Consider the following 13057-nt stretch of genomic DNA (forward strand, 5'->3'; position numbering starts at 1 on the left):
GCAATGTGCTTAGGCCTGCTTCTACTAGCCATGTGTTGCATGCTGTCTATGTTTGCTCTGGAGCCTACTGAAACCATGCCCTTATCACTAACAAACATACTTGTGTGCCTTTCTGTAACTTAATGGATTTGACAAATCTCAATAGCTTTGCTCAGCATTAAATCGCTCTCATTAAGCAAAACCTTTCTCACTGCAACACTATTAATACCATACACAAGCCTGTCCTTTAATAACTCATCTTTCAAGTCACTAAACCTACATGTTTTTAGCTTTGTTTCTCAGGTCAGTAATATAAACTGCAAAAGTTTCTCCCAGTTTTTGATCTTCTGTCTAAAACAAATGCCTCTCTAATGTAACATTTGTCTGGGGGATGCACATTTCCATGAATTTTCATTTCAAACACTTGGGGTCTTCCCTTGATTCAGCTTGTACAACAATATGATGGTTTTCCCCTTCATCTTCATATACTGCTGGTGCATACAGAAATAAATGCTCTCTTTCAGTGGCCTCTGACCCAGCTAAGTTTAGCAAAATGAATGCCATGGTGGATGCATCTTTGTTAGAATAAACTGCTTGTATAAATATATCATACTCTTGCTCAAATATTCTCCAGTTCTCTGCAATATTCTGATCAAATACAAGTGGACCTGGTCTGTGAAATGCTTCTGCCATATTAACATATACCAGTGAAAGCTTTTCCAAGTATGCACGAACACACACACATATAGATATGCCAGAAACTTATGCCAGTATTTGTAACTATGCCCAATAGTACAACAAGCCTCTGAATAACAGAACTTTGCAAAATAAGTCTCCTGGGTACAAGAATACTCTTGAAATCACTGTACTGCAAGAAATCACATCTTATCAGCGTAAGAAACATTTCAAAATAACTACTGTGTGAATAAACCGGGCAGAAGAAGCTCAGAGTAAAAAACATTTTGAAGTAACTGCACTTTGTGAATAAACAATACACAGCACACTGAAACTTTTCCAAAATGGCTGTACTTTGCTGAATAACTGTACAGTGTGGCACTGTGGGAATCGACATACTCAGCAAAAAAAACTTTTTGAAATGGCTGTATTTTGACTGCACTTTACACAATAGTTGCACTTTGCACACAATAAACTCTTCAGAATAAATGCACAGTAATACACACTGTAAGCACTTTTACACACTTTGAGATACTTCGAATAACTCTAGCTATACCCCAAATAGCTTCAGTCAATGCAGAACAATAGTTTATGCCAAAACACAGTATCTTGCCAAAAACATTCAGTTGCTTTGCTTTATTTGTGCTTAATGTGCCCTTTTTGCCTTATTATATTCGTTTTGCTCGTTAAATCTTTTTCATGCCCATTGTAATTTTCTTGTGCTCATTTTACTCTAAACATGCTCGCTTTACTTTACACATGCTTGTTTTGTAATTCTGAGGTAATTCCAAACCCATCATGTACTTTCCTGATAATTGTTTTATCAAATATCTTAATTTTAAACATTTTGTTTAATTAATAAAGTTTTTGTGCCTCTTGCTTGCTTAATAATGCATTCTGTGCCCTTGTAATGCTCCGTTTTATCTTTTTTAATAAATAAATTGTTTGTGTAAGTCTTCATTACCTTTAGTTAATTTCTGGTCCTTTTGTGTACTTGGTTCACTTAGTTTACCTTCACTGTTAACTCCGCACCTCATAGCTCTGAAAAGCAGTGCCTGGAATCCCAGTTCTGACACCATGTCGCTGGTCTGGTCAGGATTAATCAGACAAATATCTGTGGGTTCTGTTCAAGCAGCTTTATTATGTACAAACACATCAGGATTGAGGCTTAATAACTTTAATTTAAATAAACATATAAACAAACTAGCTGTCACACTCATACATGCTCACTCTCTGGCTGCACACTCAAAATGGCACTGAAGCTAGCTCTTGCTTGCTATTTATATGTACATGCTGTCCTTGAAATGCTTCTTAAAGGTACAACACATACAGTATTCTACAGATCTGGAAGGTTTTGTTTAAAAGTATTTTAAAAGGAGATGTACCAACATCCTGGAAGGAAGCAGTGTTGGCTGTAGTACTTAAAGATGGTAAAAATCGATCAGATCCAGTTTCATACAGGCCCCTTTCATTTCTAAACCTTGATTATAAAGTGTTCATATCTATAATGGCTAAAAGAATGGCAAAAGTGCTGCCAAAATCGATAGATATGGATCAATGTCATTTTGTAGAAGGCAGCCAAACATTTGACAATATTAATAGAACAATTATGATTCAGAGGGAAGCCAAATTAAAGAAAATACCGGTGTTGTTGGGTGGCCATGATGCAGAACACCATTCAACAGAATAAGCTGGGATTTTATGAGTGGGAAAATGGAAACATTTTGCATTCTCTGACACAGTCATAAGGTTAATTAGGAGGGTATATGAGGGATCAGAGATGAAAATTAAAGTGTGTGTGGGGTCCTCTGTAAGTTCTGTTTGAACAGAGGAACCAGGCAAAGGTGTCCTTTTTGTTATTTGTGTTATATTTACAGCCATTGTCAAAGAAAATAAGGGACTCATAAACGTAAGGATAGAATTGATGTGGTAATCAAGAAAAGTTAGCTTTGTTTGCAGATGATATTATTTTCTACCTGATAAAACCAGAACAAGACATGTCAGTGTTGTGGAACATTCTGAGACAATTTCAAGTCTTTTAGGGATACAAAATTGATGAAGATAAAAAAGGGCAATAGCTGTAAACTATATATCCACATACCAATTGGTTCAGTAATACCCATATGTATGGGGACATGATAAAATGAAGTACTTAGGAGTATGGGTTAAAAATGATTCTTTTATGGCAGCTAAGGATGTGTGGGAAAAGACTAAATAGACGTTAATGCAAAAACTGAGAAACTGGAAGCTCTGTTCTATGGATATGGATAGCAAGATACAAGCTCTGTAAATGTCTTTAGTCCCTGTACTTTTATACAGAGGCAGAGCCTGATCCAACACTAGGTGACCAAGGCAGTATCCTAGGGCCCACTGACTGTGAAGGGGTCCCACCTGGCTTGGAGGGAGCCTGCTGATTAGGGACTGTCATATTTACTTTTAACATTATAAAAAAAAGAAAAAAGGGATTTGTAAGGTTATTCTTCTTGAAAAATACCCTTTGCGTCCTGCCACAGTGTGCAACATTGTCACACAAACCTGTTCCTTTCCACATTCCATGTGTGCAGAATTTAAATATAAGCAGAACTGCCTCCAGCTGGGACATTACTCGAGCTGCTTCTGTAGGTGTGTCCTTCAGACAACACAGGCAGACACGTAAGGAGTGTGCGTGTGTGTATGTGTGTGGGGGTGGGGTGGGATTTTGTGGGTGTAGGTGAGTGAGACAAATACCTCCCAACTCTCCAGATCAGACCTCTCAACTCTCCATATTTTCACAGACTGTCCAGATTTTTGCTTCATAATTTTGGTATATTCCTCATAAAATTTGTGATTTTCTGGCAAATCACTGGGATAATCTGAGGATTGAAGTCATTAAATAACATACATTGGAGTTTCAGACTTCATATCATTCAGAAAAATGCATGCTAAGACAAATCCTGTTTTTTCTAGCAACTTTCTAAGTTTATAAGAACAATATTTAAATGTGTCCCTGTTTTGGGGCCTTTGTCCTCCAGTATGTCAGGCTTTATCCAGATTTTTTTGTGCTGAGAGGTTGAGAGGTATGGTCCAGATTTTGGTCTGTTCCTCATAAAATTTGTGATTTTCTGGATTTTTGTGGCAAATCAGTGAGGATTGAATTCACTAAATAATGACAGGTATTTGAGTTTCTGACTTCATACGCTTCAGAAAATGCATGGTAACGCAAGACTTTCTAAGTTTATGACAGCAATATTTAAAATTGATCCCTATTGTTCAGGCTTTGTCACTATGTATTCTGCTAAGACATTTTGTGTGTGTGTGTCTGTGTGTGTGTGTGAGTGTGTGTGTGTGTGTGTGTGTGTGTGTGTGTGTGTGTGTGTGTGTATAAAATGCCTTAATTGGGGATAGCAGGTGGTTAGTTTGTTCAGGCTCAAACCCTGTACCTTAGTTATAGGAAACAAGAGTCTGAATCCTCTTCTCCAACCATCAAGCTGCCAAAAATTTGAGTTTCAGGTGCATTTCTCAAAGACTTGAGTTTCAGGTTTACTTCTCAAGGATTTGAGTTTCAGGTGCTTTTTTCAAATAACTGTGAGCTTCAAGGGAGGAGAAGTTTATTGCTGCTCATGCTAAGTCCATTTACAATATACCACTGTTTTGTTTGGTAAACGCTACCACTATTGTGCTATAATAGAATAAAATTATTGTTAGTAGCACAACATGTAGCATACTTGCTTTTTATGCAGAAGGCTGTGGGTTCTACTCCATGTAGATGGATTGCTGATACTGTGTTGCACTTTTAGGGGTGGGGTGGGGTGCTGCAGTCCTGTGTGTGCCCTCCTTTGGATGAGATGCCTAGTAACTATGGACCTCTTATCAGTTTGCCATCCATTCCCTATTGCAGTATTACCAGCTTGCCATTTTTTAATGTAATGTAGACAATTTATTCTTCAAGGCAGCAGGCACTGAATTTGTAGATGACACAATGAAATATAAAGTTGTTTGCTAGCAACAACCTCTTCATTAGTTATAGAATATCTTTAATGTGGAATTATTCAGATGACTTTTACTTCTGCAGAAATTGTGCATATTGACTGATATTAGTGGATTGTAATAACAGCAGTTTCAGTGCCCTTTATGGTTGAAATGTTCTGAATTGGCCAGTTTTGTCATTATTGGTTCATATGTTTTGTTTCATTGCTTACTGGAAAAAAATGTTCAAAACTACAAATTTAAAACACTCTGTATCAAGTGGTGCTGTATTTACAAGGAATATAATTTAATACAATCAGAAAGGTGAATAAAATAACTTATAAATGTGTGCAAGAGGCCTATGATTCGAAAACAGGCCAAACATAAACTTTATCAACCACTGACCAGATGCATTTTCTTTGAAAGTGGGTTTCAATGCCATTTCAATAAATGTGAGTTTCAAGGGCAGAGAAGTTGTAATGCTAAGTTTGTTTCCATTGTTAGACTGTATTGTTTTGTTCAACAAATGTCTATCAGTGTTTGTATTATAAAATTTGAAATAACAGTTCTAAATTAAATCCAGATATCTGTAAGCATTGCAGAAGTAAAGCAGAAAGCAGTATGCACACTGAGAGGTTTGAACAGTGTTAGTAACTGTGGAGAAATAGCCACGTAATGGGACACGGGAATGGCTACTGTGGAGGGTGGTGGTGGCTGTGTATGAGGGGCTGGGATGGGTATGTATGGTGGGGCCCCCATCTATTACCTTGCCCAGGGCCCCATTTGACCATGATTCAGCTCTGTACATAGGTCAGGCATATTTTTATCAAGCCGAGGAGAAGTTATGGATAGCAGTTAATAAAGAGTTGAAGGGTTTTATCTGGGAGGGGAAGAGGGCAAGATTCAAGTGGGATAAGGTGATCCTTCCGATAGGATGGCAATCACCATGCAAGGAGTACTTCATGAAATTTTAATCCAAAAGCAGGAATAAGATAAGCTCTTTCATCCTATCACCTACAGGACTTCATCAGATAAATTACCTAGTATAGCACAATGTTTAAATATCTGCAATATAGCAGGTGTTAAACTAAAGCCAACCAGCTCTAAATTAAAGCCACAATCCCTTTGTTTAAAATACCTTACTCAGAAATCAAAACATCCACATAAAACAGATGTAAATAATTCAGTTTAAAACATTACATAACTATCAAAAAAATAATTAACTGTTAAAATCATTTTTACAAAACCAACATTATTAGCTAAAGCCTTCAATTTCAGAAGGCATGTAATAGAACTATGCTCGTTTAATCCTGGCCAGCTATTAGCATTGAGAACCAATTTTCAATACAATTCTGTCATCTCTAGATAAAGTGGCCAGGCTTCACCTCTACTATTTGGTATGCCCTTCTCCAGTACAACAAATGTAATCTCATGCCCTGGATAACCAGAAATGTGTTTAGCCAACACATTTGTTTTTTTTTTACTGTTTTTAATATCATATGTAGGTTTGTATATTCGATCTTTAAACAAAAGTTCCATTTTCCTGATATAAAATCTTGACAGGTTTAACATAGAGTTGCATAAACTATACCTTTCGTAAGACAATCAAAATTTCCTTTTACACTAAAATCCACTCTTTTATTACAAATTGTTTCCGCACCTTAATGTATTTACAGTAATGACAATGTCCACATCTTTTCATACCTCTGGCCTTTAAACTAAAATAATTAATTCATGGAGGTTTTTCCAATTCATTCTTTAAACTAGTACCCTTTTTGTATACTAATATAGGTTTCTCATCCAGTTTCCTACCAATCTCTGCATCTTCCTTCAGGATAACCCAATTCTTCTCAATAACCTAGTTAATAATATTACTTTCCATATTAAATATTGTAATAAATGAAATTTTATTGGGGCAGTTGTCATGGTTATTATTTATCGTATTCCTGTTTCCATACTGGTTATTATTGGATAAAATTGGGTTAACGAGCTTGTTTTCCCTTTTATAAATTACTTCATCTTTTATGTTGCTAACCATAATTTTTGCATAATGTCTTTTTAAAAACATGGATTCCATTAGTTTACATTCTTCCAAGAAGTCAATGTCCCTTGTAATCATCCTCACTGTCCTCACAAACTGCCATTTAACAACAGCTCTTTTTTGCAGTAAAGGGTGTGCACTACTAAAACGTAGTAGTGTATTAGAATAGGTGGGTTTCCTATAGATGCATGAAATACAAGTCCTATTATGGAAGTCTTTTTCTAATAATACATCTAAATATGGTATACTTTTCTCCTCTACATGTGATGTAAATACAAGAAATTCAGTTTTATGATTAATGTATTGGATAAATCCGGCTAGTCTATCCCTGGTGTCCTTCCACACAAGGAAAATATCATCCAAATATTGCATGTATTCTGGTATTGCCTCTTGGCTGAATTAATATTGCAAGAAAGAAGAATGGAGTGAAAGGCAGAGACAGGAGTGACTGTAGTTCAAGCTGGCTGGCAGTCAAAACAAGATTTATGGGTCCAGAAAATTTCAAGCATGGCACATATTCTATATTTACAGCTTTTACTTTTGCTTTCAGAAGCATTAGCTGGTAATTTGCCTTCCCAGGGATCTTAAAAAGGAAAAGGGTAACCATACCTCTCAACCTCTTAGCACATGAAATCTGGACAAAGGCAACAATGATGGGGGTAGAAAGGCCCAAAAATAGGGACAAATTTTAAATATTGTTCTTATAAACCTTAGAAAGTTGATAGAATAAAAGGTTTTGTGTTAGCATGCATTAATGGATATGAAGTCAAATGTTTATCTTTATTTAATGATTTCAGTCCTCAATAATTTGCCAGAAAACCACAATTTTTTTGAGGAACCGATCAAAAATATGAAGCAAAAATATGGACATTCTGTGAAATTCTGCACAGCTGAGAGCTGTGACAGTAGCAGTTTAGAAAAATGTACTTATTGGAGTTTTGCTTTGTTTACCTTTTCTACTTTGGGTATATAATACCCAACTCTTCACTGCATGCAAATGCAATTTTTTTGTAATGCTGATTCTATGGTTGGTCCCCCACCCTTTCCATAAAGGACTGCCCTGACTTAGTTTTTGCTGATGCTGGCTCTATTATTTCAGTTGTGTTGTCTGTCACACAACATGCAAAGTGGATGTGAGTTTTTTTTTTTTTTTTTTTTTTTTTTTTTGCTGATGTTATTAATCAAAAGTAGTTTTCAACTTCTTTGCTCTAGAATCAGGGACAAAGCTAAAAATAATAGGGTATGGGGACAAAGACCTAAAACTAGGAACACATTTTAAATTTTACACTAATTCAATAAAAAGTTACCAGACAACAGGCATATATTTTCTGAACAATAAGAAGTATGACGCTGTAATGTCTGGCATTCTTGTCTGACCACAATTAGTGATTTACCAGAAAATCAACAATTTTATGAGAAACAGGGCACAAATATGAGGCAAAATCAGGGACAGTTGAAAGGTATGCGATCAGATAAACTCCAATTTGCTACATCTCTGTGCTGGCTGATGACGGATGTGCACTACTCAATGGGCAGATGTAGTTGCTGGGGGCTAAGTCAAGGAGTTACCAAATGCTGCTGGGCTGCTAACCACTACCACAAACACTGGCTGCAGGAGATCCTTCATCCATATTCAAAGGTAAATCAAGTAATCTGTTTGCTTTGTTTAAATAACATGGATGTTGACCTGAATTAATACAGTCAGTGCAGTATTATGTTGCATTCTCAGGCTAGCTTAAGGCTAACAATAATTCATGGTGAGATAACGGCCTAATTGCCACCCAATAATTATTGCTAACAGAAATGTTAAGAGGAAATGAAAAAAACATAAACAATATCCATTCAGGGGCTGTTCACTGAAGCTGCACTGCAGCATTAAACTATATTCATACTTTATTTTATACTTTTATTTACTATATGTTTTCCAGTATTTTTAATAATTTGTATGTCACACACTTAAAATCTGCAATAAAACTGTTTTTACATGGTTAAAATTCATAAGGGGAGACCTTTCCATTTAGCTTTGACTAATCGCGTGTCAGCATTCTCTTCTGTTCTACATATAAACAAAGGAGGCCTTTACTGAGAAAAAAACATATTTGTGTGCTGAAAGCCCAGCTATGGGCAACGCTAGCTGTGAATGAGTAAGCAGGAGATGCTATATATGTTTTATGTTTTAGTATGTGTAACACAGGCTGTTTCTTTTATTTATTAAGCAAATAGTGCCCTATTAAAAAAAATGTTCTCATTAGAGGTTGTGGGTTATAAAAAGTAGTGGTGTTCCTTTTTATCTGACACTCCTTAACAGGGAAATGCAGGATGATGGAGTTTAAGTTACTGCACTGTGGTAGATGCTATAGTTGAAATGAATAAGTTTATTTGAAAGAAATACCCCTTTACCATACATGCCACATAGATTATTACCATTCATTGTAATAATGTGTATGCATCTTAACAGTGTGCACCTCACTTGTGAAAACTACATGGTAGTAGTGCATACACTGCACTTTTGACTCAACAATAAAATATTTACATGTATGCAGATCTGCACTGGTGGTCACTGATTGCAAGGGTAGTCAGATGGCTGTTTTCCATAGTATGGAAGTTTGTATGTGTAACTTGTTACACTGCAGTAAATATACAATTCTGGCACAAGTTTGTACTTGTGTGCCACAACAAGGTGCCCTAATTTTACAAGTTGTACCCTGCAAGACAGCAGATTTACACATTATGCCCCCACACTGGGTGCAAAGGTATGCATAAGAATATTTTGAGTGCGATAATGTTGGACCTTCTTCTATGAATGTTCAGAATGTGCTGTGCAGAAACAACAGCATGAACAGCATGAGTCAGCAGCACAGAATCCCACCAGCAGTGTAAATTATTGCACTCAGCTATTGGAAACTCACACCACAGAGAAATGGTCTATCCTCCCTAGGGAGCCACTGAAACAGCCTTGGTGAGCATGTGATACAAAACCAATCTGATCTAGGCAAGCTTTGCAGCAAAGCACTGAGTAAAAAGACCATACTCCACTAGATAAAGCCTTTTTAGTTGTGAGACATGCGGGACTATACATCCTTTCCACCACCTGGAAGAGTGCTGCTGGATAATTTTCAACTGCACAGAAATCCCTAGACAAATACTCAGACATCTTACAGGAGACCTCTGCCTATATACCAGAGGTCTCAAGGAGCCTGGAACATCTCCATTTACACTATAATGTTTGATCAGCTGATGTAAGACTCTGAAGCAACCAGGTGAATCAGTTGTAAACAGCTTGGAACTAAAGTATCAAGTGAGGCAGTTAAAGACCAGTTATAGATACTGATTATCTTAACCGAACCGTCAACACTACAACCTTGAAGCTGACAATGCAAAACAATATTCAAAGTGCATGGGGCAATGAAACCAAGCCTCTCACACTTGACACAGCCTAGTTCTGGGGACTCATCCTGAGATTGGTTGATCTTTAACCAAAAGTGATCTGACGGGAGGAAGGATCCATTTTTAAATCATTGTTTTTGTCTGAAGGTTTTTATTAAAAAAAAAAAAAAAAAAAAAAAACTCTTGTAAAATATAACATAAGTTCAAATGTTAATGATAAAAAATGTATAAAGGATCAACCTGCCAAACATTACTGGGTGCATGTATCAGAAAAAATGGAAGTAGACAATTAAAAAAGCTGTCATACACAATAAGAGGGAATAATGACCTTTTATCATAATGATGACACTTTCCATATTATATTGGAATGTGAATGGTCTCACAGGTACAGACAAAAATGAAAGAATATTTAATTATATTAAGAAATGCAGAGTGCAATTAGCAATGCTATAGGAGACACATTTGGAAAGAACTGGGCATGCAAATTTGATAAAGAAAGGATTTCAGGATGGATATTCCACAGAATCGCAGGGGCAAAGGAAAAGAAGAGTACTTATATTAATTGCTAGAGGAGCTCCAGCAGTAATAGAAAAGGAAAAAAAAAAGACAATAATTGTAGATTTGTGACAATATGGGACTACTGGAGAGGGATGAAGATTATGCTGGCATGTATTTATATTCTACTAAAACTGCTATTATGGAGCTTAAACTCTTGGGAGAAATAATCATCTTTCAGCATTGAATATTACTTATTGGTGGGGACCAGCATTTAATTTAGAACAATGAGAATGTATTGGGGGGGAGGGGGTAGAAGGAAAGATATAACAAAAGTGGGTAGATTTCTGAAGAAATTTATAAAATGATTTGGTATGAAGGACATCAATTTAGTAGCAGGAACTCTGAGAGAATTTACATATTATTCATCAAATTAAAATAACTCATCTAGACTAGACAGAAATTATATTTCACAGGAACAGCATGTGCATTTAATTCAGAACTTTGACACATATCCAATATGATGAGACACTGTTGCTTTCCCATCTACCTGTTAAGAGGTGAACTTAAGGAATGCATAGTGGAAATTATCTGGGAGTTACTAGGGAAGATAGAAAGTACCTCAGATGTTATAGCTAGTAAGTAGGATACAATGAAAGTGGAGTTTAAAAATAGGGTAGAAATAAAAAAAGAGATCTGGTCCAAAAGTTAAAGTATTACAAAATAAGGCTAATCTCATAGGTACAATGACTTGGGTAACAGAAAGTAGAAAGCAGAGGTGCCAGAAGGTGCTGAAGGCTGGGGGGGTGGGGGGGCAGAGGGCAACAGGGTCACCTAACGATACAAAAAAGGGCAGACATTTATTTATTTATATATCAGCATATACTGCCATTAGAGAAGCAGACAACAGAATCTGAAATATGTACATTCCTGTTAAAACATGCGTAGTGTGTGCTTTAATATAATACAAAAAAGAAAAATATTACTCTACCCCAGAAAAAAGTAAATTTTTGGTTCTTATTTCAGGTAGATGTACATGAACTCAAGCCAAAGGTTCTATCTCTGTCTGCCTTTGAGATTATTACAAACCTTTCAAGTAATAATAGGGTATTTGGCTACAAAACACACTTAGGACTGCAATTATAACCCAAGAGCTTCCAGTGCAGCTTGCTTGTGTATGTATGTAGCTTCAGCTGCAAGAAAGCATGACATTGTAGCCACAGCACGTTGCAATTCAACATTCTGAGATAGTGCAACTAAGTACACATATATTTGGGACATTGTTTTTTCTCAGCCATTTCTGCAGAGGTCAAATAGCCTTCATGTAGAAACAAAACCATCGTACCAGACTGTGACAACAAAAGGTCTCTGAATCTCTGTCTTTACTACCTGTATTTAAGAAGTCATGTGTCAGAGTACTATAGACCATCACAATAAAATAAAAATGGGAATTGTAAAAAGGTACTTTGGTGCAAAACATACACATGCTGTCCTAGAGGACTGTGCTGCTTTTCAGAGAATACATTACTTCTGACCTTTTAAGAATCACATAAATGAAATAGTCATATACACTTTGACAGATCCTGTTCTCCCAACAAACCATAACAATAATCAATCAAAAGAGATCCTGAAAGTGCTATTTGCTTTTATATATCACCTGCTCCAAAATTTTGTTCTGAGGTAAAATACTCCCCGGGGGAAATCAAGCATATTGTTAGACTGTGATGACACAAACCCTCTGTAACACTGGCTTTACTAACTGTATGTAAGAGGTCATATGTCTCTCTTGACCAAAGATCAAATAACACCCAGGTGGACACCAAGCTTAGGGCAGATTGTGACAATAAAATACTTCGGAAACCTGGGCTCACAGCTCTATGTAAAAGGCATTATGTCAGTTCTATAAAGACAGTCCACAATCTTCTTCTTCTTTCTGCTGTTCCCATTAGGGGTCACCATAGCAGATCATCTGTTTCCATTTCTTCCTGTCCTTTGAATCTTGCTGTGTCACACCAACCACCTTCATGTCCTCTCTCACTACATCCATAAACCTTATCTTAGGCCTTCCTCTTTTCCTCTTACCTGGAAACTCCATCCTTAGCATAATTTTCCCAATATACCCAGCATCCCTCCACAGCACAAGTCCAAACCAATGCAATCTCGCCTCTCTGACTTTGTCTCCAAACCTTCCAACCTGAGCTGTCCATCTAATGTACTGATTCCTAATCCTGTCCACCTTCATCACACCCAATGCAAATCTTAACATCTTTAACTCTGCCACCTCCAGCTCTGACTCCTGCATTTTTGTCAATGCCACCGTCTGGAACCCATATAACATAGCTGGTCTTACTACCCTCTTGTATGCCTTCCCTTTCACTCTTACTGGTACCCGTCTGTCGCAAATCACTCCTGTCACTCTTCTCCACCCACTCCACCCTGCCTGGACTCTCTTCTTCATCTCTCTTCCACATTCACCATTACTCGGAACTGTTGATCCAAGTATTTAAACTCATCCACCTTCGCCAACTCTACTCT

Source organism: Protopterus annectens, chromosome 1.part2 (genome assembly GCF_019279795.1).
Source record: "Protopterus annectens isolate FY-2018-M chromosome 1.part2, PAN1.0, whole genome shotgun sequence".
NCBI lineage: Eukaryota > Metazoa > Chordata > Ceratodontiformes > Protopteridae > Protopterus > Protopterus annectens.